The 25369-nt window shown below is 44.6% G+C and overlaps 2 long non-coding RNA genes across 2 annotated transcripts in view; both read right to left on the bottom strand.

The window, feature by feature from the left end:
• Positions 1-25369, bottom strand: part of LOC146179542 (uncharacterized) — a 189096-nt gene that overhangs the window by 114844 nt on the left and 48883 nt on the right. The window lies entirely within an intron of this gene.
• Positions 16943-18683, bottom strand: LOC146179543 (uncharacterized). The gene is made up of 3 exons (XR_014700931.1): positions 18416-18683; positions 17766-17807; positions 16943-17662 (listed from the first exon to the last, which is right to left on the bottom strand). It is a non-coding gene; the product is annotated as an uncharacterized LOC146179543 (long non-coding RNA).

Below are 25369 nucleotides of genomic sequence, written 5' to 3'. Positions count from 1 at the left end.
CATGGAGAAAAGCCTCAAATGTGTTTCCTTGCCAAACTACTTTTTTTTTTAGTAGTGATTGCACAGAAGGCTCGTGCACAGCTGATTAACTACATGTGGTTAACTATTCCCTGTTTCACTGCTTGTATATTGACATGTACTGGTGGATTATGTTTTTTTTGTGCTTTTAACTGCACGTCCACATTTTGTTCAGACTTTCATTATGTAGTCTCATAAACTTAATGTAATAGGCATTTAACATCCTACAGACACAGTGAACTACTTTATTCAAACATTGTTCGTAGCAAAAATTAACTCTATGGCTTTATATATGTAGATTGTTTTCCGTCCGCAAAGATACGCTTATATCTGACCGTATCGATGTACGATTATTTTCACATCACTTCATTCAAGCCCGTCACATCTAAACGAAAACGGACTTCCTGGCCACGTCATTGAAGAAAATGCCAACCTATTCTAGCTTCTTGGACCGCTGTTCATAGATGGATGTCGATGCGCCACTCCACACTTCAAAAATGTGCCAGTGGTAGCGACTGGTATATGTCCATTAGTCAACATGCTCGATGTGTTAAAGAAATGCTTAGTATTTGGTGAAAGTAGGGTTGTTGTTAGCAAAACACGGCTGCCCATCGACAAATACCAACTCCAATTCGTCCTCGTTGTTTATTTGAAACTAATTATTCCGAATTAAGAAAATCATGGGCGACAGTAGCTCCCTCACTTGGCTCATGGGTCACGTATTTATTACCTGTGGACGCGCGGTACAGCTGTCAATCGTGACATGTCCTAAAGACCAAAGCGCCTCGCCCGGCAAAGGAGAAAGCTAGCGAGGACTTTTGACAGCATGCAATATATGTGACGGTGGCTTTAGGTTCATTCATGGGAAGAGGAAATATGAGCAAAGAACGGTAGAAGGTTGGATGAGGGTCTATACGCGATGGTCGCTTCTTCGAGCAGATTTTCCGCCCAGACTTCGGCACCACTGCGACCTCGCGAGGACACCCGAAGCAGCTGAGTCAGCCCCTTGAGCTGATCCCTCTTAGCATAACGCGGCCATCACCTCAGTCCAGCTCTTGCTTTTCAGGCGGCTGACGGCGCGACTTACGAAGTCAAACTACCCATACGCGCTGGCTTCGCTCTTCACCGTGAAGGCCCCTAGGAGTGGAGAGATATGTCGAGTGCTGCCACCCAAGCTTGTATTTTTGGGTCAAGGCGCAGGATTTCTCGAGACCCGATGCCTAATATACTTAATATACTCCACTGCGGCACCGCCTCTGCTGCTTTTACTGCTGCTGCCGGAGAATATCTACCGACTGGGGATTCGAAAAACGAACTTTCGCTAATATAATCGCCCTCGCCGCATACAGTTCAGTTGAACAGAGTATTGCCAAAATATTTGTTCCTGAAAACTGTTTTTATAATTTTTCCTGTCAAATATTTCTTATTACAGAAGAATGAAATGCAGGGCCAAGGTTTCTTGTCGAAATTCTAGTTCTAGGAAGCACACACACACACACACGCGCACACACACACACACACACACACACACACACACACACACACACACACACACACACACACACACACACACACACACAGCGTCTCGCATAGCCTGAGTAGTCGCTTTGAGACGTTAAACCCCACAGACTAAACCAAACACACACACACACACACACACACACGCAGCGTCTCTCACAGCCTGAGTCGCTTTGAGACGTTAAGCCATACAGACCAAACCAAACAAACACACACGCGCAAACACAACACACACAACACATACGCAAACACACACGCACACGCACGCGCACACAAAACACACACACACACACACACACACACACACACACACACACACACACACACACACACACACACACACACACACACACACACACACACACACACACACACACACACACACACACACACACACACACACACACACACACACACACACACACACACACACACACACACACACACACACACACACACACACACACACAAATGATAAATTGAAGCTCTAGTTTGCTCCCCCCCATAGGATACCCTATAGAAATAACATCCAGGCAGCTGAAGTATTAAAGGGAACGCACTAGCCACATTCATCCATAAATACAAAAGGCATGTTTCTTACTTCCCTCTGAATCGTTTTCCTCTGGGCAAACGATTGTGCAAATATCTGAACAGAACACACGCAGTAAAAAAACATTTCTACGTGTTCCATTTTGCAAGTGGCCAATACAGAGAAAGAAAGAGAAACAGTGCAATCAAAATTCCCTGTTTCGTACCATTATGCTACGTGCCAGTGGAAAGCACGTATCACAGCAACAGCTAATTACTTATCTATGCACCTGTTCCGGTAGGTGCGGTTATTCAGGTGCAGAGCATATTTAACAGCACTCAAAAAGTTCTGCCATGAAACCTCGTTAAGCTTGAGATGTCCATAAAGTGATGTTAAGGACAGATGAAAGTTGACCTCTATAGTGAGGGCATCGCGTTTTAATCATGATGCGACCGCATTCACATTGAAAATGAAAATTTTGAAGAAAACTCTGGCTCTTCCACCGCCTGCCGACAGCTCAGTTAAAATGCATGCGTTGACGCCGATATTTGTGCGAAGCTCCCGAAGGATACGTTTCATCGATATTTTTTTACGAAAAGGTGGCAATCCGTCTTTTTGGGGGAATATTGAACTCTCACAGTGTGCGTAAGATGAGGGTGTGTCAGATAATAGATGCATAAAGTAAAGTACAGGTGAGTAGGAAAATGCATGTTCGTAAAGACTGAAGATTCATGTTGCAAACAGCGCAAACCGAATTCAACGTTTTGCTAAACCATAGAAGATCCGAGGGAGGATCAGTAGAGGGGTTCCATTATCCTGACCATGTCATACTTTCAAGGACGATGGTTAAGTTTCGCCCAAATTTTTCTGCAGTGAAATATGTTTCAGCAGCACTGAAACACCCACCTCTCGTCACCCACCCACCTCTCGAAGCGATGTGAATAAGGCGCGGCGGAGGTGCCTTTCACACGTCATGCCGGCGACTATATGGCCGATGGATATACGGGAAAATATAGAGTAAGCTCCAACTAAATATATGTACAAAAAGATTACAAGACTTCGATTAAGTCTGCTTATGAACGGAAACAGCGAAAGCCCCTTTGCAGGACTGTTTTCACATAACTGCATCGTCGTCTTGATCATTAGCGCTAGTATCATTGTAATCACTACTATCATCTCGACGCTATACAAGGAGAATGAAGATCAGTTATGAGCCCGGCGTGACGTAGTCGTTAGCGTGCTCGATTTGGAATCATTGGGATAGTAGTTGGATTCCTAGTAGAGGCGAAATGTTTTTTTTTCTTCATAATTTCATGGAGGAGATACATCCAGCGAATGGACACGAACGTGACCATCAGCCTAGAAAGGCTCTCGCCTAGAAATTCCTCTAACACCTTACATCAGCATATCACAAAACTAAAATCCGTGTAGCGCTGTGCTCAAAGTTCACATTGTCAGGTATCGTAAGAGGCAGCCAGTTTCTTTAAACCAATATATTTCAGCGATTATTGAAACATTTTCCAGCGCAAAAACCTCAACATAGGCAGAATTGTTTTTTTTTTTTTTACTGAGAGCAATTTTAAATGGCTTCTAATATTGCTTTACAAGAAAATTTATTCGCTTTCTTCTAACTCGAGTTCTAACTCGAGTTTGCTAGAGAAAAGCAGATTCGTCCAGAACTTCACACGAGACTTAAGATACGATTGAGAAACGGCGAAAGAACTGCGGAAGACGAATACAAGGAAGTCCATGCAGCGCAAAAGGAATAACTGCTTTGCTCTCCGAGAGAGCTCAGTGGGAAAATGGCGTGGACGCGTTCCGCACAATTTCACGCGCCACCAATTACGCAGGACTAGAGGGAATGAAGAAATGAAAACAAAAGATTTTAAACGAAAAAGAGACACAAGCAGCCAGCAAAGCTTAGCGTATGCATGTAAGCCGTTTACTGCTCCGCTAATCGGCAGCTGCGGTAGTTCACCGCTGCACAAGCAGCACCGCGGCACGGAGCAAGATGAGGTGAAGGAAAGGAGTCGCATCAAAAGAGAACGAAAGAATGAAGTAAGGGAATGGCCAAGGAGTGAAGCAAGAGGAAAAAGAGGATTTGGAGCGTGAAATGACTGATGTCGCTTGCGTGACTGACGCCGTTTAGCTGTGAGGCGATGTAGTGTGACGAGCACGTGGTGACGAGGCAGTCAGGAAAAGAGAAAGGAACCGAGAGAAGACAACAACGAACAAAAGTGCCTTCATTTCATAGCACTACCCTACCGAATATTTCGTGCTACGGACCCGATAAATTGGAACGCTGTGTGCGACGACAAATCGCGTCCTGCGTGCGGTCGGCCAGTGACGGTCTTTTCCGAAATACAGATTGTTCTTGATATATTCACGTGTAGTGCTTCTTTATTACTGTTGGCGTTTCTAGTACATGTGGTTTGCCGTTGGTTATCTGTTCGGGTATTTTGCTCCTGTATTGCTCCTACCATTTCCTTGCGCATGTAGTTTCAATGTCTGCTTTTATGTATTTTTTTTTCTTTGTTTCTTTTTGTGGTCAATTTCACTGTACGAACAGCGTGTTGATGTGTGAGTATTTTAGTCCATTTTTTGGTGGCAGGTCGACACCGGGATGATTTTTTATTTCTTAGGTTTTTCCTCTTGTTAAGCTGGTTTTTCTTTTCTGCTGTGTATTTTAACAATGCATGTAATCCCACTCCTGCCTAAGACCTTTTGTGAAGGCTGGCAGTATTTCTGAAATAAATAAATAAATAAACACGTGTCGTCGAGACCTTACACATTCGGAGACCAACAAAAGATGTGAGGAGACAGCCATTCGCGAGAAGTTTTGCGTAACCTTTCCATGCACCGTGGAGCGGGAGAGTACAATACGTTGCATGGGTGCCGGACAGCCACGTGGTAGTCTTATGACGGCGGCCCATGATTGCTCCTTCCTTTCTTATTACTCCTTCAACATTTGAATGGAATTTGATTCTTCTTGTTAAAGGCGACAATACTCTCAACAATTCACATCTGTCATTAAAAGTAAAAACGTAAGACTGACTGTGTGCCACTATGTCCGATTTCTAACAGGACGCATCTTTAGAATCATCTTTCAGGGTAACACCAACTGCACTCGATAATAGGCTGCTCCTGTTTCATTCCAAGTGTCGTTACGTGAAGCTCACTCTCAGCGAACTCATATCGCTGTTCCCGCTTTTCAATAAAGCTACTCTTGAGTAGCACCTCGTCCTGCACAAAATTTGTGCTCAGAGACCTAATCTGCAGTTCTAGTTCGAAATAGTTGGGCAGTATATGCGCATGCGTGCCTGTCCTGCTTCTTGGAAATCGTTATACCTGATAAAAAAAAAATGTCATCACGTGACAGGCTCTGGTGCCTTTAACTGACCAGGGCCGCGCTCCACAATCAGTACGCCCTGAAAGGGAAATAGGAAAGGGAGTGACTTCAAAATTGATTTAGTGGAGACCAGCTGCCTCACGTGTACTCTCCCCTCTATGTTTAACGTTTTGTTCTCTTTTGCCCATGGTCTACTGGCTGAAAGCAAAAAAATTAGGGGGACAGTTAAGCTTTGCCGCAAGGGCATGACGCGATAGCGTTTCTCACACACGCGTGATGTTTTTCACTTTTTAATTTTTCTTTTTCTTTACTTTTATTTTCTTGTGTTACTCTTTAATGTTTTCATGTGCCGAACAGAATTATCATTTTTTAATTATTTCAATTAATTGACCAAGCACGTACTCTATACTTTCTAAATCAGCATCATCAAACGTTTCGTTTTCATTCTGAGCTTTCTGAGACCGTTGAACCTCCAATTTCTCATTTTCAGTTACTTTAATTGCGTAATTGATCAATCACGCACTACATTTTCTTAAGTAGCTTTATTAAGCATTGGAATTTCATTCTGAGCATTTTGACACCTTTGAAACCCCTTTTCCAGTTATTTCCATTTCTTTACATCAATTACTCAAATAATTACTACGACTCCTTCAATTCGTCATCTTCTATTACACACCAATCTATCATCAAATACCAGATCCAGAAATTGTCAATGATAAGATTTTTTTACTCAGCCGCCGATTACTTCTAGCACGTAATGCCGTCAACTACTTCTACGACGCCGACGGCTTTTCAGCCGAATGAGCTCTACAACCTATCGCTTAACACGCAGGCGGATTTTTTGCTGACGTTAGGTTCGAAGACAGATTAAGACAAGTGGAAGCATGCAATTTTCAATTCGCACACGCATTCGACAAGTCATAAAAAAGGATTGCTAGTTTTTCCTATGAACATATTTTTCGCACTCCCCGTAGGGCAGCGCCTCTCGTATAAAGGCAGTGACGCCTACCTGACAGCCATCATGACTTCAATGACCAATATACTGTCCAACACCACAAAGATACATGCTGTAAAACGCTCTGTCACATCGCAATATTAAACTCATTGCCTCAATCCCAAAATATCACGCGTGAAAAAAAATTTAGGGAGATACTAAGCTCCGCCGTTAAGGGTACGGCGGCAAACGCCCACGGACCATTATTTCATTTATTTTTAATTTTTTTTTATTTTTTGTTTTATAATTTTTTTTTCTTGTAGCCTGTCGGGCGTTGACGACACCGGTAAGCTCGGACGGCACGTTTTGAAACTTGATCCTTCCCATTGCACGCTCGGTGGAACGCGCTGTTTGAGTTGGATGCAACGCCGGGGGACTAAACAGTTAACGGTATGATGCAATACAGTTTCACCACTTGAACTTTTTTTTTTCATTTTTCATGCTTTAAATTTGTGTTTTTTATGCACCGTTACTTTGCATCAGAAATATTGGCCTTCCACTCTGATCATTTTGACGCCTTTGTACCCACATTTTACAATGTTTCATTTTTTTTTTCAGATAGTCCCGTCAATCAATTCATCAATTACAGACTATAAACTTTTTAATTGCATCGCCAAGCACTGGCTCTTCATTCCGAGCAGTTTGACTCTTTTGAATCCCCCTTTTGTCCATATTATGTTTTCCCTAAATCACCAATTATTCTATTAACTATATTGACTTAATTAATTCATCATCGCCTATCACACATCAACCAATCATAAATCTCTAGAATGGAACCATTTTTCTTCACGAAACCACTGATGCAACAACTACTAATACAACACCAACGGCTTTTCAGCCGAACGTGCTGTTATTGTTCAGAATGATAACAGAAGATCGTCAGCTTAACATTACAGAATAGTAACGGCTGCAGCATGACACTGAAGGAACTGTGGCGTAAAGGAGTATACGGAGATTCGCTTGTATCACAGCTAGTAAATCGAATAGCTTCCTTGCTTTTACACCGCTGTTTAAATCAAGAGACGAACAAGGTTGGAGCGCAAAACAAAAATTTAGAGAGCACTGTGGAATCTACAATGCAGAAATGCGAAAGCTTAAGTGTTGCTCGTGCACACGGTGCATCCCTTTTGCTCTCGTTATAATTATCAACTAAATGGACCGTTATTATCCTGGCTAATGTCATCACCATTCTTATTACTAATTACACTGTCATTCTCATCGCTACTATCCCCTTCACGGTAGACAACGAGAATGCTGATGTGTGCTTCACGATCTCGGGCATGTTGGTTAAAACGCTCAGCTGGTGATTCAATTGATGGAGGTTTGATTCCCGGCGGAAACAGGATTTATTTGTTTATTTATTTTGACTATCTTCCCCGCGTTGGACAGGCCGATGTCGTCGCCAGGTAATGAAGTCACAATCTCGAGGTATCCCGCGGAATCTCGAGAAGAAGAGCGACACTTCTCGTGGCCGGACGGACAGGGTCATGGCTTCGAGTATGAGCAGTTAAGGGCTTTCGCCTTAAAAAGAAACATGCTATTCTACTAGTACATACCGGCGTCATAGGAATAATAATAATAATAATAATAATAATAATAATAATAATAATAATAATAATAATAATAATAATAATAATAATAATAATAATAATAATAATAATAATAATAATAATAATAATAATAATAATAATAAATATTCCGCAAAGGAACACCGCTAGTTTGTGTTTTCTGGTCAATAGCTGCAGTTGCCCTTGCCTGACTTCCAGTGGCGTTCTCACGAATTGCAGCTCTTTCTGCCCCTACACTGTTGCCCACTAAGTTCCAAGGCAATTTGTTAGGCCGAAGGGCACTTGAGCTCATCTGATACCAACGCCGAGATTTAATTGCAGCCATATATAAACCGCCTCCGACATTCGCAGGCATGCACTGGCCTAAGAACGATCGTCTCCCCAATGCCCCCACATGCTAGAACATTGCCCTGTTACCGACTGTGAACTCTAGAAAAAAAAAAAAAAAAACGAAAACACCGCAAGGATTAGAAGAATGGAGGATTAGCGCAATAATTATCGGGACCTCGGAACAGCGCGAGCACACCGCCGGATTTGACGCCAGGCACCGAGAATACTTGCGGCGTAAGGCGCCAGGGTAGGCTTTCAAGCCAATGGAGCGGTGGAACTATACCGCATCTGAAATGTTACTCAGCTCGTCGGACATTTTCGCAAGCGTCTGAAATTGGATTCCTTTGTAAACCGTTTTTTTTTTTTTTACATCCCTTGAACTATGTGCTGTTAACGCCACATGCTTCCCCCTTCCCCTTCTCCGTTCTGGAAATCGATAGTGAGAGAAGTTGTTTAGCCATGTCTAGATTTAATGTCCGGGTAACGAGGGGCCGATACCGTCGTTTGACGCTTTTCGAGCGGTTACCCTCACTCTTAGGGGTAATGAAATAGCGCCCTTAAGTATGCGCATTCCCGACATGCAGTTGCAATTGCCGCCGATAATGCCAAGTGCATGATATAAGCATACAAGAAATTACAATTCTGTTCTGAGAAGATAATTGGGGGATTAACTGATGTGTTCTCTAATGCACCGCAATATATATATACGCATGTGTGTGTGTGTGTGTGTGTGTGTGTGTGTGTGTGTGTGTGTGTGTGTGTGTTCGTGCGTGTGTTCGTGCGTGTGTTCGTGCGTGTGTTCGTGCGCGTGCGCGTGCGCGTGCGCGTGCGCGTGTGCGTGTGCGTGTGCGTGTGCGTGTGCGTGTGCGTGTGCGTGTGTGCGTGTGTGTGTGTGTGTGTGTGTGTGTGTGTGTGTGTGTGTGTGTGTGTGTGTGTGTGTGTGTGTGTGTGTGTGTGTGTGTGTGTGTGTGTGTGTGTGTGTGTGTGTGTGTGTGTGTTGCTTTGCAGCCGCGTTAGGCCACGATGTTTCCATTCTTCCAAAAGTAAAGGAAGCTATCTCTGCGGGGGTTTGGTCACGACCTTCAAAAAGTACTTTCCTAAAGAGGAACCTAAAACTTCCTTTGCCGGGAAATATCAGCTCTAGATAAAAAAGACTCGATGGGTTGTAGACGCTAGGCATAGCAACTGTTACATGAGCATGGTACGTTGATTTATTGGAGACAAACTGAGGAGATAGGACACACTTGTTTCTGTGGACACCTGAACCGCGCCGTAAGGGAAGAGAGGAAGGTGGGAGTTAAAGTAAAACTGAGTCTAAAGAACCCAACAGCATTAAGTTGATCCAACTTGTGCAAGTCTGAAGAAAATTGAAGGTGATTAAGTGACTAGCCCACAGTCAAACCTCCCGATGTAACGAATATATTTCGATTCCCTCTCAGGCGCCAATCGGATCTAATGCTTTCATCAACTCCAAATAACAAAACCAATATCGTGATCTGTGCTGATTTAACGCGCCTTTTTTGCTTCTAAATGAAGGGGAAAAAAGCTTATTGTTTTGACTTTTTTCTACAGGATTCCCAAACGTTGTTGTCTGAACCAAAGGCAACATCGCGGATCGCTTCCACACCGTTTTTACCAAACTGAATTGTGCAAAACGCGACTTATAATATTTAATTTAATCCACCAGATGGTGTGGGGAGTGTCGATGCGCTCGATATGCTAAGGCAGTTTGTCGGAACTCATGAGGGATGAAAGCAGTGCTGGCCGCACTTCAAACTTAACAGGAATTCCTGCGGTCTTTTCTTACAAAGCACGCGCCAGCAATGATCACCAACTTCATTGTTTGGAGCTAAATTAATAGTTTTCTGGGGCTTCTTTTTTTTTTTTTTTGAGGTAATAATTTTGTTGTTTCTTTTCATACGCGCTGGTGGTGTGGGTTGTTTCCGCAGGCCGCAATTTCGTTTTTGGAGCATATACGTTTTGCCAACATAATGCTGCGGTAGATTTGTGAATTCCGCTATACCTATAATAAAATTTATCGTACTAAGAGACTCAGAAATGCCTCCGTCATTCTGACGAAATTTCCAATTTAACGACATAATTCGTGCTTCTCCTCAACTTCGTTAAATCGAATTTTAACCGTACTATGAGGAGCTGTGAAATTTGTCTCCAATAACACGATCATGCTCGGCGAGAATCTTAGATAATTGAGAGGCTGGGAGGAATCGCAAGAGGTCTTATTACAGTCGCCAACTCAACTACTCGATTGCTGATGTTGATCATGGGGCTATCGCTGCAGCCCGAACCGCAAAACGGCAAAATATGCTTCATGCAGTTCTGTTTATCCTTGCATATTCTATCCAGAAGTCGTGAGAGTCGTTCAGAAAGCACAGTAACGTGACCTTCTGAGTGAAGTTGCACGATACAAGTGCTTGCACAAATCCCGACAACTCAAGGTACTCGATAAAACATCCGTCTGCTGGAAGAGGGCGCCCACAGTAGTTCAGTACCCGTACCAGTACCAGTACGCGGAGGTCATAAATCAGGCGCTGAATCGGCTGCTGTAATCAAGCGCCGTAAATCAGAGAACCTGGAGGTTCGCAAGAGGGGGCGCCACGGTGATGAAAACAACGACGGCGACACAACAACGGCGTCGGCGACACTGAGGGAATCCCGACGCGCCATTGATCGCTGACCGAAGGTGGAGCTGCCGACGTCAACTCCGGAGCGACGCAAATGACACTTTTGGTTAGGCGAGCCACCATCGCTCTTCCTGGTCCTGACACGCTTGCTGCACTAACCCGCACTGCCTGGTTAACAGCAAAGATGCCAACGAGCAGGTTTGGATCAATATGCGTAGCTACGTCAGCTACGTGTACCTGGCGGAAGGAGGAAAGTAGGCGAATGGGGATATTTGTGGTAGCTGTCGAGAAGTGACATAGTTCTCCAGTGGCAGTTATGACATTATATAACTACCGCAATTGCCTCTTTAAACAACGATATCACCATCATCATCATCATCATCATCAGCCTGATTATACCCACTGCAGGGCGAAGGCCTCTACCATATTTCTCCACTTAACCCGGTTCTGTGCTAGCTGCATTCACTTGACCCCTGCGAACTTCTTAATCTCATCCGCCCACCTAACTTTCTGCCGCCCCCTGCTACGCTTTCCTTCCCTTGGGATCCAGTTTGTTACCCTCAGCGACCATCGGTTATCCTCTCTTCGCACTACATGTCCTGCCCATGTCCATTTCTGCTTCTTAATTTCCACTAGAATGTCGGTAACTTGAGTTATTTCTCTGACCCACTCTGCACGCTTTCTATCTCTTAATGTTACCCCTAACATTTTTCGTTCCATAGCACTCTGGGTTGTCCTCAACTTAAGTAGAACTCTCTTGGTTAGCCTCCACGTTTCAGCCCCATAGGTGAGTACAGGCAAGATGCAACTGTTGTATACTTTCGTCTTGAGGGATACCGGTAAGCTGCTAGTCATAATCTGCGAGTGCTTGCCAAATGCGCTCCATCCCAATCTTATTCTTCTTGTTATTTCCTTTTCATCCTAATCGACTTCATAATGTGTTCAACTCCCCCCCCCCCTCATTGTGCAGGATGTAGAGGTAATCGGGAAAGTGCGATGCAGTGACCACAGGATGGTGAGGTCCCGAATTAGCCTAAATCTGAAGAAGGAACGCAACAGATTAGTAAGAAAGAAACCCATCAACGAATTAGCGGTGAGGGGGAGGGCAGAAGAGTTCAGGATCTCGCTACAGAATAGGTATTCAGCTCTGAGGATGGCGAAATTACCCTAGCGGCAAGGAACAATAATTTCAGAGATATCATTACTGAGTGCGCGGTAGAAGTAGGCGGTAGGATAGTTAGAGAGGATACCGGTAAGCTGTCTAAGGAGACGATAGGTTTGATTAAGAAACGCCAGAGTATGGAAGCTTCCAATCCAACAGACCAGATCGAATTGGCCGAGATATCAAAGCTAATCAATACGCGCAAGGTGGCCGATATAAGGAAGTATAACATGGAGAAAATTGAGCATGCTGTAAAGAACGGGGGAAGCCTTAAAGCGGTAAAGAAGAAATTGGGAATAGGCAAAAACCAGATGTATGCGATAAGGGACAAGGCGGGCAACGTCATCACTGATATGGACAAGATAGTCAAAGTAGCCGAAGAGTTCTATACAGATCTCTACAGTACCCAAAGTAGTCAGGACCGTAATGAGATTGGCGGTAGGGAAAAACAGTCAGACGTTCCACCAGTGACAAAGGACGAGGTCAAGAAAGCACTAGAAAGTTTGAAAAGGGGGAAATCAGCTGGAGAGGATCAGATAACTACATATTTGCTGAAGGACGGGGGGGATATCGTGCTAGAAAAACTGGCCACCCTGTATACGCACTGCCTGGTGTCATCGACGGTGCCGGAACCATGGATGAATGCAAACATTATACTCATTCACAAGAAAGGGGACTCTAAGGACCTTAACAATTACAGACCAATCAGCTTACTGTCTGTTACGTATAAGGTATTTACTAAGGTAATCGCTAATAGAATCAGGACAACCTTAAACTGCAATCAAGCAAAGGATCAAGCAGGGTTTCGGAAACGGTACTCTACTATCGATCATATCCATACCATCAATCAGGTGATAGAAAAATGCTCGGAATATAACCAGCCCTTATACATAGCATTCATTGATTACGAAAAAGCATTTGACTCAGTTTAAACCTCGGCGGTGATGCAGGCATTGCGAAATCGGGAGGTAGACGAGCCGTACGTGAAAGTGCTGGAAGATATATATAGTGGCTGCACAGCAACCATAGTTCTGCATAAAGAAAGTAACAAAATTCCCATAAAGAAAGGTGTTAGGCAAGGAGACACAATCTCCCCAGTACTATTCACAGCTTGTTTAGAGGAAGTATTCAGAGACTTGGAATGGGAGCAGTTAGGGATAAGGGTGGATGGAGAATACCTCAGTAATCTGCGATTTGCTGATGACATTGCCTTGCTAAGCAACTCGGGGGATGAACTGCAAATAATGATTGATGACCTAGACAGAAAAAGTAGAAAGGTAGACTTGAAAATCAATATGCAGAAGACTAAGGTAATGTTCAACAGCCTCGGGAAGGAACAGCAGTTTACATTAGGTAGCGAAATACTGGAAGTAGTAGGCGAATATGTCTATTTAGGACAGGTAGTAACCGCTGATCCGGACCATGAAAAACCACGATAAGGGGATCTGCTCTTACTAGTAAGGGAAAAAATAGTATTGAAGCTTGTGTTGCAAAGCCTAAGGTGGCGCGTGTCTAACACTTAATTAACTGCGAGAAAAAAAGTGCTGGAGAAGGCTAATTGCTGAGCGCAGTAGGAAATGTGTGGGAAGGCTATTTTTTTTTTACGATTTATTTGCGGCTTTTGTCACGTTCAAAATAAGTAGGCTTGAGTATACGTGGACTACACGGAGCTTGGAACCGTGATATCAGTCTTAGAACACCCTGAAAAGAAAGGTTTCCTGGGCAGATTATTCCATGCAGATGGATTATTCCACGGGCTAGATAGTTTTCAGCTCCCGTGTCCTTCCTTTTCTCTTATACGGAAAGTTGAGCTAGTTGGTACATGATTGCGAATTACGAGCGCTGCGACGGAGAACAACAACGAGAGAGTAATGACAAGGACAGGCGCTGCTATCAACTCAGTTGATAGTAGCGTCTGTCCTTGTTATTACTCTCTCGTTGTTGTTCTCCGTCGCAGCGCTCGTAATTTTCAATCCTTTTCTCTTGTGTGCATGTGTATTTTTTGCGCTAAGAATGCCGTCTGAAACGAGAAACTTATGCCGACGTTTATAATGTTTCCTGCGTGCTCATGTGATGCGGATGATCATGGTACATTATCATTATTACTACTGCCGCCAGCATCATAATCATGCTCCATGTAATGGATACTCTTTAAAAGAAATCAGAGAAAGGCCGATTTTCTCACAATCTCTGCAATGCGGAGTTAGAAAGGAGTGAAAGAAAAAGCATAATTGTGAATTGTTTTTCCCCAGTTTCTTTTGGCTGCATTTCGCGTGCAAGGCAGATGGTCGCGGCATTGCTGTGATCACAGAGGTTGCTATATGGCTCAAGGAGGGGTAATGTACGTATACTTCGCAAAAACGAAGAAGGAGGAAATTCTGGTTACCTTGCCAATCACCAACTGCACTACGCCATTATTCTGTGATGCTCGTATTCTTAATATGAACGAACGCCGAGCGTTGTTTTCAGGCCAGCACTGAGGTCTGAAGCCCGACAAATACCTCGGAGCCATGGCAGCTGAAACTCATGCAGAAGTCAGCAGCGACCATGAAGAGCCATTAATGCGCCCCCAATGGCCCGCGCCTTTCATACGGTTTAAGATAATGGAGCTCTGTTGCAGTCATGGGGTTTGAGATCTCATTCACTTGCATACGACAAGTTCAATTAACACACGCTGCCCTCTAAAAGAATGCGAGTCTTGAGGGTCCTTCATTTTTTCCATGTGATGCTTCAAGCCACGAGAGCGTACCTGGCCTATTCCTGCTATAATAGCACACAAGTTCTACAGGTGATCGCGAGCAAAAATGTTGATGTTATTAGTAACATTCGTTCAAAGAAGCAAGAACATTCAACACTAGTTCAGTGAAACTGGCAGCAAAGTATTGTATAGCAGATTTAGTTTCCTAATATCATACCAAACAAGCCAGCCAGTGCGAAAAATAAAGCTATGACGTAAGAGAGCTACGTGATCTGGGTCGAAATACTGGGACTGGCTAACCAGGGTATATATCTACAGACGATTTGGTGAACCATGAAACACCCTTGCGTTATCGGAGTTCTCTGAAAGTCGCCTTTGGTCTGCGAGCTTTCCGTATAGAGATTATTTACGCAAAAACACGAGACAAACGGCATACAACTGGCCTTATATGTGATTTTTGCGCTTTGCAGTCAACGAATCAAGGCTACTTCTTCCAATCTTATCTAGCGATAAGGCTCGAGCGGAATGTTTTATTCCGTTAACTGCTTGTCGAAGTAACCAACTAAACAATGCGGTTCCCTCGCAGGAGAACGTTTTCTTTCTGGCAGGTTCCATTGCTCAAAATTTCCCCACGTTCTGTTTAATTTTGCTCTTTTGCTCTGCCTAGTGGACCTTGAAATATATTGACGCATACTACCATCCGATGCCGCCTACATTCGGCCAGCACGACCAGTCTGCCGAGCCCAACTTCTGCCAAGATGCCATATTCTCTCTTTTGGAGTAAAAGTGTTAAGTTATACCACAGTACAAATATTAACTTTTTTTTCTTTCTGGCGCGTAAAGAACAGTTGGGCTGTTCAAAGACGAACTTCTATTGTTCCGTCACAGTCTTAAGGTGTTATATTTCGGTAATTTACGTGGTCGTGGACGCCTTCATTGGAAACCCTTTTCATCGATTTCGATCGACGCTGATGTAATAAGGTCGGCTTGCTTCCTCTTGATCCAGATTCCTCGCCCGACAGGCCCAGGCCTGCTGTGCATTCATGTTCAGGGACAAGCAGCTGCATTTGAGCAGTTCCAACGAATTTATTTGAGGGGATGAATCGATGGGACACTCGGCCACGTGTAATCGATAAGCTGGAAAGAGAGGGTATTGATGTGCTATGCTAAAAGCAACAGCCGTTCCCCCGAGGCACAGCTGCCGAATGGTGCATATTACTGAAGTGCATTGGATTGCGTGTCCTTGGAGTGGCGTGTGAGGATGAAGTGGTGTAGTGGGAGGCACATCTGGTCCCCTCTCCTCTTTACAAACACTCCCTGCTCAAAGATCAACATTTGACGACAAGCTGCTTTTTTTTTTTTTTTTTACCACGATCTAACCACACACTGTAAAGGGAAAATACAAACACGGGGGTCAGGTAAAAGACGCGCGAATTGGAAGGCTGTTTATTCCTCCATGCTTTCCACTTCGCGCTCACTTGTCTCTGCTCCTGTATTTGTTTCATGGCGTTTACTTTCGTTTGATTCTCACTCTCAGCAAACAACACAAGCATTTGAAAGCTAAACATTTCGACAGATTTGCCTGTCTGGTTGGGTTGATAACTAAATAAGACTTGAAATTTCTCCAACCAACACTTTTATTTTATAAAACCCGACGTTTCGGAGCCGGCTCGGCTCCTTCTTCAGGGGTGCATGACGCGGGGCTGCGTGCAGCTATAAGTAAAGGAATGGTCGAGGGGGAGAAGAAGGTGGGGGGGGGGGGGAGAATGGGGAGGGGGTGGAATGTGTGTGAAAGGAATGAGAAGGAGGGAGGGGGGTTTAGACGAGTGAGGGTGCCGCAGGTGCAGGTGTGCTCGCTGGCGACTTTTTTCTTTTCTTCTGTGAAGTGGCCAGGAGAGAGCGAAGACCTTGCAAGTATTAGCCCCGAGAAGTTTGAGTGGCGCCCTCTGGCGGTCAGCCCGACGTGACGTCACGGCAAGGACTGCCTGCGCCGATCGCTCTGGCTTCTCCGGGTTTCCGCGTAGCTTCGAGTCTGCGGCCTCGGTTGTTCTCATAACAACAGCGTTATGAAAAACGCAGACAGTACCGATCGAGTGCCAGGAAAAAAAAGTATTTAATCATGATTCCTCTTGCTTTCAAAACACGAAACATGGGCTCGTCGCGGTGAGCGCAAGAATCGCGTGTGCCCGAGCGCTCGCCGCGACGGGCGCAGCTGGTGCCGTCGCCGCGGCAGGAGCCTTTCGTGCGTCGTCCCTTGAAACTGATGATGTGCGTGGAGTCACTATCTTCATGATTGTATTACGAATGTAATACAACCATGAAGATAGGTCTATATGCCTGCGATGCGATAAATTTGTACCGTTTTGCTGTGGACGTTGCTTCGAGCGCGCATTATGGACTGCGCGCTGTGAAATTTGTGCACGGATTTTTATTTAAAAACGGCTACTGATTAAAACTTTATTAGAATCATCTTACTTGTCGAGCATTTTTGAGAAGCAATTACGCATGATTTGCCAAGAGCAACGTGCACTTTGATGGCCAGAAATATGAGTTATTAACCATGTCGTAAACATTTCCGTCATTCCGTTCGCCTCTGCCTATTGCGCCGCAGCCGTGCGCGCATGGGATGTCTTGGGGGCACTGCTAATTTGCAAATTTGTCTCCCTTTCACTGAGGAGCATAAATTCCTATGTGGACAAAGCGTGCGAAACAAGTCGCTGCCGTAGTGAAGCAGAGAAATCACTTTCATCAATTATTTTTGCAACCGTTATTAGCTGTTTTTGCTTGAAGATGTCATTCGCGCTGAGCTGGATTCCAGCGTCCTTGAAAAGCTTCTGAACCTTCACGGTAACTCCTGAAAAGAAAAAAACGCAAGCTCTGTCAAAAAAAAAAAGAAAATAAAAATAAAACAGCTGCAGGTGAAACAGGCAAACAGTGTATAAAACTGTATTACATACCTTCAGAACTTCCTGTGCGTTGGTTAGCGCTGTGGGTTGGTCCTTGAGAAAAAAAAAAAACGACAGAATTATTATGCCATCTAAACCACTCTTTACAGATACAGAGATATCACTAAATTTCCGTCACGCATTGAAAACTTTTTCGTTTTGTTAAGTACTACAAACAGCTCATTGAATCCATATGTGAAGAGGATGAAAAGTGGGTCTTGTTTAAACAGGTATATGTCCTTCTCTGTTCTTAGGGTAACATTATGCTTAGAGTGATAAGGTTGAAATGCAGTATTTTCATGTACATTTGGTGACGTGGCTAGATAAGAGAATATTCCTCGTGTATCTACGGATGACTTGTGGTTTCATTACTTCATTTTTATGTTGTAACAAGCTCTCCACTCGAATTAACTGCAGTAATAGAGATTGTTTAAGGTATTAACTGTTTGTTTTAATCAACAGTAGTGGTGAGGAAGCAAAAGCTGATAATTTATCACGATTCTAGCTTACTCATGTATTTCAGTTTCATGGTCAGAATTAAAGACAATGCGGGATATATAAATGTTTTTCTTTTTCCTGAATGCTTGATAAAAATCATTCACGACAATGTGAATCATCACAAAGGAATAGTGGCCGCATAGTGTATCCATAGGTAAACATACCGTCTCAATCTATAACTTCCACCTCCTCTTCTAGTCGTGCAGCATTGTCTATGGGAACGGCGCTCGAATTTTCACTACTGTCCCCATTCTTGCGTGTCGTCAAAGCCTCTGCGTGTGCGCAGAACTGGTACGACTTTGCGGGAACGCCTCTTTCACCTGGAATCAGACAGAGTGATTCAGGCTACAACCTCAAAAAACACTGAAACAAGGCCTTAACGAAGTTTGGGCATTACCTCAGAAAAGCGCAGAACAGCTGCACATCACGTGCACTTTAATGCAACGCTTGTTGCATAGCACACACGTCTGAGACGTAGCTAAGGCAGGGCTTCACGGAGCCCGAAAAAAAAAACCTATCACAACCCTTACTGAAATGCTGTTTTTAGGGACGCGTTGCATTGAATCTGCGCCCCATGTCTTGGAAATTTTGAAAAATATCAGCATTCAAACAAAAAGACCAGCACAGCTGTGCGGGCTGTGTCAAATTTCGCGGCATGAATGAACACGAGAACACCACTGCCGTGAGACACATTTTAAACAAAAACTTAAGCAGGGTCTCAGTTGACTCAGCTTGGACATTCCGCTACTGAGCAAAATGTCTGAGCACTCACTGACACAAAGATCGAGGAAACGAAAGTTTGAGCAATGGCTGATTTACTTACGCCGTCGCTTCGTAGATCCCGGGGGCGATCGCCTTGCATCGCTAGGACGCACGGGAAGGTTGACGGATGGAACAGCGTCTGGCAATAGTTTTGTTCTTGTACACTGATAATTAAAAAAAAAAAAAAAAAGACTAGTTGACAAACAGCCCGTAAAAGCGTCGCTACACGTACGGCTCACCGGCTACACAAAGTCTTCCTTTTTGAAGTGCTTACTGCACACTAGTGGCAATGCTGACGGTTGCCTTTATCAATCTAACCTCCTTCATTTTGAACAACTTTAGGTAAAGTGGAAGCTTACACCGGCTTTCTTCCGTGATTTTCACTGCGCACTGAGCAATAAGTCACCATGATTATTCACGAGCGAAAACGAACGAAAGGAGCCGGCATCGTCCGGGAGGCTAGCAGCAGCCCGGCTGGTGGAGTCCTTGCCGTGACGTCAGACTGCGGCGATCGCAGCGGCGCCAGTGTTCGCTCTCGGGGCTAATACAGCAGGGAGGTTGCCTGTTGTCCGGTTGATGTTATTTGCGGTAGACTGTATGTGCCATGACTCGAGGAGGCGTCTTTTGCGGTAATTGGTCTCGGTCTCCAAGATGAACGTTTCTTCGAAATTTATTCTGTGGTCGGAATCTTCTGAATGTTCAGCTATGGGGTTGCGTTCTCTTGAAAAATTTCGTACATCGTTCTTGTGTTGCCGAATTCTTTCTTTTAGGTTTTTTGTTTCGCCAATGTAGCTAGCATCACAGTCGGCGCAGGGAATTTTGTAGACAATGCCTTGGGCTCTTTCTCTTGGTGGTCGATCTTTGGGGAAGGGTAGCAGGCTCCCCAAAGTGTTTGAAGGCTTGTGCGCCACTCGAATTCCCTCTTTTCTTAGAATACGGGCGATGGTTTCGCTGGCGCCTCGGACATAGGGGACAGTGACGTACTTTTGAGATGTAGTTGTTTGCTGCTGGTTATTTTCTTCCCGGGGCCTGGCAACGACAGGCCCCTGGAAGAAAATAACCAGCAGCAAACAACTACATCTCAAAAGTCCGTCACTGTCCCCTATGTCCGAGGCACCAGCGAAACCATCGCCCGTATTCTAAGAAAAGAGGGAATTCGAGTGGCGCACAAGCCTTCAAACACTTTGGGGAGCCTGCTACCCTTCCCCAAAGATCGACCACCAAGAGAAAGAGCCCAAGGCATTGTCTACAAAATTCCCTGCGCCGACTGTGATGCTAGCTACATTGGCGAAACAAAAAACCTAAAAGAAAGAATTCGGCAACACAAGAACGATGTACGAAATTTTTCAAGAGAACGCAACCCCATAGCTGAACATTCAGAAGATTCCGACCACAGAATAAATTTCGAAGAAACGTTCATCTTGGAGACCGAGACCAATTACCGCAAAAGACGCCTCCTCGAGTCATGGCACATACAGTCTACCGCAAATAACATCAACCGGACAACAGGCAACCTCCCTGCTGTATACTTGCAAGGTCTTCGCTCTCTCCTGGCCACTTCACAGAAGAAAAGAAAAAAGTCGCCAGCGAGCACACCTGCACCTGCGGCACCCTCACTCGTCTAAACCCCCCTCCCTCCTTCTCATTCCTTTCACACACATTCTACCCCCTCCCCATTCTCCCCCCCCCCCCCCACCTTCTTCTCCCCCTCGACCATTCCTTTACTTATAGCTGCACGCAGCCCCGCGTCATGCACCCCTGAAGAAGGAGCCGAGCCGGCTCCGAAACGTCGGGTTTTATAAAATAAAAGTGTTGGTTGGAGAAATTTCAAGTCTTATTTAACACAAGCATTTGAAGCATCTATTAGGAACAAACCTCTGTCGCTGCGTTGCTAAACAAAGAAACACTCAACATTTATCTCACCATAGTCAAGAGAAAGTGGTGGTTCTTATCCCGATGGTTTCTTAGACATTGCTACACGTGTCTTTCTCTGTCAGGGCAGGAGTGCCGTAATAATTAGAGGCGGGGTTAGCGAAAGCTGCCAACCCAGTTATCTCTTACTCTTGCTCCAACCTCCATCCTAAGATTCCACTTCCCTCTCTTCCTCAATCACTTTGTAGACCCCGCCGTGGTGGTTCAGTGTTATGGGCTCTACTGATGTGTCCAAGGATGCGGGATCGAATCCCGGTCGCGGAGGCAGCTTTTCAATGGAGGCAAAACGAAATGCGCCAATGTGTTGTGCGACGTCAGTGCACGTTAAGGAACCCCGGGTGATCGAAATTATTCCAGAGCCCTGCACTACGGCGTCTCTCATAGCATCAGTCACTTTGTAACATTAAACTCCATAAACCAAATGAAACCACCTTGACGCTAATCATCGAAGTATTTGTTGCTTGGTAACAGCCGCCAGCATGCGGCCTTGTCACCTTGATTGTGGCGCATCGACCGGGTTTTTGCCTTTGTTCATGCCCGGTACTGCGAAACACCCCTTTATCGCTTCCATTCTAGCGTGAGATACCCCGGGATTCATCTGGAATAATAACTGGCAAGCCCAACTGCTTTCGTATTATTCCGGTGTTTTCCAGTATCTCTTGCCGATGTTTATTTAGAAGTTTTCGCACCTACTTTAAATTGAGCATTGCCGAAGACAACGGGCATTGGCAGTCTGACAAACGCTGAGTAAGATTGCTGCTATCAATTTTGAACACTTTTGCAGGCTCAAGTAAGTCAGCCAAATAAAGAGTTGATTCTAATCCTAGACCTGCCTGTTCGTTTGTCGTCTACCGCATCGTCGCAACCGCGTGACAGTATAAATTTGTGTGCAGATTCTGAATGTTTTCCGTATGGGGATATTGGGAACATACATGAACCATTCAGATCCCCGTTGCGAAAGGTCGAACACATGCCGACGCTATGTGGAGTTGCAAAAATCCCTCTGAAATTGTCGCTAAATAACGCAGACATGTTGTGGAACTATATTGAACGCATAGGAAGGCGTAGAGTTCCTGCACTGCTAAAATGTAATACCTCATCTGCCCTATCTTCTTCCCCTCTGTTTTCTTTGTTTCATTCCTTTCTGTTTCCTGCTCTCCCTAACCCCATCACACTTTTTACTCAAGTTACGCCGAGTGCAAAAAAAAAAAAAAAAAAAGCCCCTTTGCCTCTTGTCTTATCACTCGATTGTGCCTGTTTAAGTATAAACAAAAAATTTACAAGAGTTCAACGCTGCTGAACCAAATATTGAGCAAAAGCATTAGCTGCGGCTGACCGAGAGTTCTTCTTCTTCTCTTTTTCTTCTTCCTCAGACCACATGTAAAGCCCCGCTTTAACCAAGCCGTATGAACGTGCCTTAGTGGCCTACAGGAGTGACGTGAATGCCAGGGTCCTAGCAGGCTGATTCTGACATAACCGGCCCATGTGAAACGAGAGACCCAAGTTGGCAGCTCCTGCCAGCCCACGTGGGGTGTGACATGACAGCGTCACGTGGGTAAGACGTGGCTACCGACCGCGCTACTCTGAAGGCTTGAAACATAGAGTAGTATTGCTTGCGCAATAAAAACATTTCATGAAATCAGCCAGTGTATAAGTCCCAGTTCGTGCCATCAACGGCCGCCTCCTTAGCAGGGCGCTGGTTCTGTCGTTTATACGTCTTCTTTTTGCTCGTCTGTCGCGCAAACAAGAGTTCTACTACCCCTTTGTCCATTCAGTTGAAATAGCAAAGTGAGTAAGTGTCCTAATAACCGCCCCGCTTTTTTTTTTTTTTTTGCCACTTGCTCTCCTTAACTCACTGGAGAGTCAAATTATAAAGTTAAAGCTCAGCTACTTTGGTCATCTGATGAAAAGAGAGGAGCCGCTGGAGAAAGATTTGATGTTGGGAAATGTTGACGGTCGCCGGAGAAGGGGTAGGCAGCGAACGCGATGGTTAGATGGCATCCTCGAGGCACTGCAGATGAAGTTATGTGATATTAGGAAGATAGCGAGAGACCGGACAGCGTGGCGTGACATGGTCCATAGGGTCACGAAGAGTAGGACACGACTGAACGACTGAACTGAACTGAACTCCTTAACTATACACCTGTCTGAGTGCATAGATGAAAGTGAATTATTACGTAACAGTTTGGTCCCACGTGACTTGTTCTTGCGCCAGTCCCCTGTACGTTCGGTAGCGCTTTCTACAGTTCTTTGCAGTTGAATACCCGTGTTTTGGTTTGTTTTCTCTTTATCAGCAGCAGCATGCAGTAACTGGAGGGACTTCACCATCGGAAACATCCAAAGAGTGACTACCGTTAAAAGAGGACGAGGATAAGACGAGAGCGCAATGATGCGCAACCAGTTGCAGGTTACTATGCGAGAAGGAGCTAAGTTATGTTGAGAGTAGAAAAAAGCGCCACCGTCAGGTAGGTGTCGCTGAGACCGCCTGGTGGTGAACGCATCAGGAGGAAGTTGTAGCGAGAGGACGGAAATATGTAACCAGAAGGAGGTTACTGCGGGTGGAGGAGTAGGCAGGTTGCGTGGAATGAGGGATATCGCAAGAAAGTAGAAACGAGCAAAAGAAGGGTGATGCACGAGAACCGCCCGGGGGGTGTCTTCTATGGAACGAAGGGAGTAAAACGAGAGTTGCAGAACGTGCCGCCCGAACAGAGCCTCGTCAGCTGTTGCTCAGCGTGCCTGGAATGGTAAACTGAAGGGAGGTCAAATCTAGGAACGCGCATGCGTGGGAAACTAAACATAGTGCTCTGTAACTGTAGGTATATCCGTGTCAGTCTAATATTATTTACTTCAGAAAAAGAATATAGCTTAGCAGCTGCCGCTGAACGTCAGGTGGCACAGAGGTAAACCTCTCGTGAGATTTTTCTTGTTTTTTTTTTGTTTTTTTTTATATATATATAAGCTTGCGAACCTGAGCGTGTCTCAACTCCGGTACCCACTAAAGCAAGCCACATTTATCAAAGCTGGTGGCGAATGAATGCCTGCTTATGCTATTTGAATATTGTATATTTTGGTCACAGACACAAGTGAGCTTTCCACCTCAACGCGCAGTGTCCTGATGTTGAGAAAGAGTGCACGCATATGCTTCGTGTCTGCAAGGGCGTCAACTTTAGGCGGCAAATAAAGCGCTGACCTCGCGATTCCATAGGCTGAGGTCTTCCCTGCTGGACAGGAATAAATCCCAAAATTTTCCCTTCTTTTCTTGCTTTCACTTTCACGCAACTCATTCAAAAATATCAGCTTGATGCAAGAGCCGACGACGAATGAATGTGCGCCGCTCAGCACTGTCAGGAAACACGGAGTGCAAGCTGTGGCCCTCGGCACATAAACAGATATTTTGGACACATTCTAGGATAGAATGTGTCTTGAACATAAGGTTTTCACATATTCTAGAGCTGCACGACAAGAATGAATACGCCAGCGGATAATTCCTTGACAGGATGTTGTTTTTGCTTTTTATTTAAACAATATACCCCATTAGTTTTTTCGTAGCAGTTTTAATTAGTTGTTGTAAGTGCAGAAAAAAACCCTCAGAAACAACACATGTTACTACGCATAGGAAAATTATAGATCATTTATATCGATATGGTTCAGTATAGTATATTAAATTCTTCAACTGTTAGTATCTAGTTATTTGTTTATAAATCAGCCCGGTTTCCTATGCCAATTGACAGCCTAAGCTATTTAGTGCTTGCGCAGAAAAAAAAAAACTTGAAAAGGAAATTTTTTCAATGCATCCGAAGTTTAGACCGCTCCCTCAAAATCTGTACATCCGCAACAGTATCCCACACCTGCGTCACATTTAAAAGTAGTGTCCAAGAAAGCTCGACTTGAGACGACAACTTAAGACTATGAGCATTTTCTGGCCCTTTCAAATAGTTCTCTATCAAATATCCCAAATTGGGCATGAAAAATCTGGCAGCGTTTTAAAAGCGCCGTAAAGCACGTTAACTACATGTCGGGGCTTACTACGCCACCACACACAGAGCCATTTTCTCTCTTATGACCCTCTTATTTCTTACTTGCCTTCGCAGGGCACTTGCTTACACCCGGCTATGCTTCACAGCTTGAGTGGCTTCAGAACTTTAAAGCTTATAAACCGAGCCAGTCACTATACGGGCTACTGAAGCATGTAAACATGCACCCGACTGAGCAGATTCCTTCTTGCAAATCTTTCTTTTTTTTTTTCATGCTCTTGAACCAGTGCCTGTAAATATTTATTTTATTTTATTCTGCTGCTCTTCCGCCAGTGTTGTTTTGTTTTGTTTTTTTTCCCCTTGTTTTGGACGTTTATTTGTTGGAGAGAATTGGACTTACGGCCTTTTTGACGCCGCTTTCTACCACGTCGTTTCGTGCACGACACAAAA

Source organism: Amblyomma maculatum, chromosome 9 (genome assembly GCF_055883805.1).
Source record: "Amblyomma maculatum isolate TAMU_Amacu chromosome 9, ASM5588380v1, whole genome shotgun sequence".
Taxonomy (NCBI): Eukaryota; Metazoa; Arthropoda; class Arachnida; order Ixodida; family Ixodidae; genus Amblyomma; species Amblyomma maculatum.
Note: the sequence above shows the minus strand (reverse complement) of the source record. Positions and strands in the feature narration are given on the sequence as shown.